Source organism: Aedes albopictus, chromosome 1, assembly GCF_035046485.1.
Source record: "Aedes albopictus strain Foshan chromosome 1, AalbF5, whole genome shotgun sequence".
Taxonomy (NCBI): domain Eukaryota; kingdom Metazoa; phylum Arthropoda; class Insecta; order Diptera; family Culicidae; genus Aedes; species Aedes albopictus.
The window spans coordinates 194,470,516-194,473,824 of NC_085136.1; positions in this window are offsets into that span (position 1 = coordinate 194,470,516).

Here is a 3,309-nt window from a genome sequence, read left to right on the forward strand (position 1 = left end):
ATTCAATGGAATACCGCAACAATAGGAACAAATACCGCAACATTTGGAACACAATGTTCTTACAGGTAAAAACGAATAAAATGCTCATAACAACCTCGAAGTGACAATATTTCGTTATTTTCCTGTAGATAAAGGATGTTTTTTTCATTTTTATTTATTTATTAATGACACTTTACACTATAAAGTGCATTCGCTTCAGGGATTGATTGATCCGAAATATCATAACAACCTTTTACATAGTTTGCTAGATTATCTAGGTGGAACATGTATACTAGTGTGGGTCATCGGAACCGTTTTCTCAGATCAAAACTTTTTTGGATCCGTTTCGGGTCCTGAGTATCTGTGCAAAATTTGAGCACGATCGGTTGCGTCTACACTTTGCGCATTGCAATTGAAATTTGTATGGGATTTTGTATGGGAAAACATACTTTTTTGAATTTTAGCCATAAGTTTAAAAAGTTGCCTGAAAATTTTTAGCCGATACTGTAGAATGATAACCTAGGATGTTCTGAAAAACTTTGTTGAAGACCACGAAGCGATCCGATGCTTGTGTAAAAAGTTATAACCTACGATGCAAAAAAAAGTGTGCTTTCCCATGTAAAACCCCATACAAACTTCAAACGCGATGCGCAAAACGTAGACATAACCGATCGTGCACAAATTTTGCACATTTATTTGGGTCCTGAAATGGGATCAAAAAAGCTTTGATCTGATGTGATACCTTTAAATTTTTCATTTTCCCATATAAACGATGACCCACTCTAATGTATACTTATCCTCAGTCGATGTTCCGTTTTGCCTGCTTAGCACCTGTTTTTGTTTTTTTATCACATTTACGTATTAGCTCTTTGTCTTTGTTCAACTCTTCGTACATGTTTTTGTTCATAAGTATTCTCGATGTTCACTTTAGTTACTTCTTCTGTATCACTTTTTCACTTTTCTTCTTCATCCATCACAATTTTCGGTAGATATTGATTTCCTACAAGAACTGTAGTAACTTCTTCTCACTGTCTTCGTCGTTTTGTAATGCCAGTCGTAAGCTCGTTGGGTCTATTCTGTGCTTCCTCCAAGTTTCCTCAATCCTCATGCACTGCAGGATAATGTGGCGAACGTCTAATACCGTCCCACAGCATGTCGGTGGGAAATCCTTTATGATTAGAAACTCATGCGTTAATCTGGTATGACGTTGGTATGACCAACGAGTTAGAATTCGTTGGTCGGCGGGATTTTCCTGATCGCACCATTTTCTCATGTCAAATTTTATCTCCCTTAGTTTCACGTCAGACATCTGGTGCCACATTACTTCCCATTTTTGTCGTGTGCCGTAACTCAGGGCATTAACTACGTCCCTCCTGGGTATGGCAATGTTTAGAGGTTGGCTATCCCTGGAAGAATTTTCGGATCAAAATCCCAGGAGGAATTCCTGGATGAATCCTTGAAGGAATTCCCGAAGGAATTCGTGGAGGGATTCCTGCAGGAAACCATGTAGGAAAATCTGGATGAATTTCTGGAGGGATCCCTGGAGGAATTTCTAAAAGTATACCTGGAGGATTTCCAGAAGAAACCCTGAAGAAATTCCTGAAGAAATTTCTAGAGGAATTCTTTGAGGAATCCCTGAAAGAATTTCTGTCGAAATGCCGTTTAGAAGCCTTGTCGAAATTCAGTGATGGTTTCCTGCATCAGTTACTGGGAGAATTCTAAGAGGAATCCGTAGAGAAGTTCTGGGAGAAATCCCTGGAGAAATTTCTGAAGAAATTCCTGTGAAAACTCTTAGAGAAGTTGCTGGAGGAACCCTTGGAGGATGAAGGAGTTCCTAGGAGAATTCCTGGAGAAATTCATGGGCAAATCCCGGGGGATTCCATGAAGCAATAATTCGTGGAGGAACCTCTGGAAGAACACCTGGAAGCGTTCCTGTAAAAATTTCAGGAGGAATTCTTGGGCAAATTCCTGGAGGAATCCGTGGAACAATTCCTGAAGGAACAATAATTGGAGGAATTATTGGAGGAATGTCTGAAGGAATTCCTGAAGAAATGTATGGAGCAATTCCCGAAGGAATTCTTAAGGAAATCTCTTAACTTTTCCTGAAGAAAAACCCCGGATTATCTCCTGGAGGAATTTCTGAAAGAATTCCAGGAGGAATTCCTGGAAGAATCACAGGCTGAATTGCTGAAGAAATCCTTGCAGGAATTTTTAAAATAAACTTGGGAGTTGTTCCTGAAAAAATCACAGAAGGAATTCTTGGAGGCGCACCAATAGGGATTTCTGAAGAAATCTTTTGAGGGATTCTGGAAGTAATGCCTTTCGGAGTTCCTTCGGAAATCGCAGAAGAGCTTTCGTAACTAATTCAAGGGAGAAATTTTGTAGAAATCCTACAAAAAAACTGAAGGAATCCATGTCTGCAGTAATTGCTGGATGAATTATTGAAGGAATCTTTGAAGGACTGCTAAAAAATATTTGGTACAAAATGTTTAAGGAATTCCTGGAAGAATTTTTGCTTATGTCTGATAATTTTTTTACAAAGAATTCCCGAAAAAAATTCTACAGAAATACTGCGATTAATTCCAGATAAAACTAACTAAGCAATCTCTTGCGAAATTCTTGAAGGAATGTATGGAGAAATATCTGTAGAAATACCTAAAAGGATCTCTAATGATATTCCTATAGGAATCCTTGAAGGGAATCCTAAAAGAAACGTCGAAAAAAGCACAGAAACAATTATTTAAGGAACCTCTATATTCCTTGGAGGAACCCTGGAAGGGTTCCTAGAGAAATATCTGGTTAAATCCCTAGGGGAATTCTGGCAGGAATCTCTGGATAAATCCATACTGGAATCAGGAAGCTATGGGACAATTCCTGGAGGAATTCGTCGATGCATCCTTCCGGAAGTATCTGTAAAAAATCTAAAGGAATTATAAGAGGAATTCCTAATGCATTTCTTTGAACAAGCCCTGAAACAATCACTATCGGAACCCCGCAAGACATCCATGGTGGAATCAACGAAGGAGAATTTTCTGGAGAAATCCCTTGAGGAAGTCCTGAAGTAATCCCTACCGCAGCATCCTACATATGTCACTTAGGTACCTGTAATTGGATAGTGTTCGTTTGTAATTAGTTGTGAGCGTTTCTTTATTCTGTATTGTTATATCTAACATCGCTTGTAGACATGTTCCTGTTCGTTAAATATACATTTGTAGTGCTCTGGCCAATTGGCAAAAAAAGCTACAAGCATGCAAGTCGTCCCCTAACAGGGACATCAAAATGTAAACTGTCTCGTGTTGGAGCCCAAATTGAGGTTTCAGAAACTCCAAT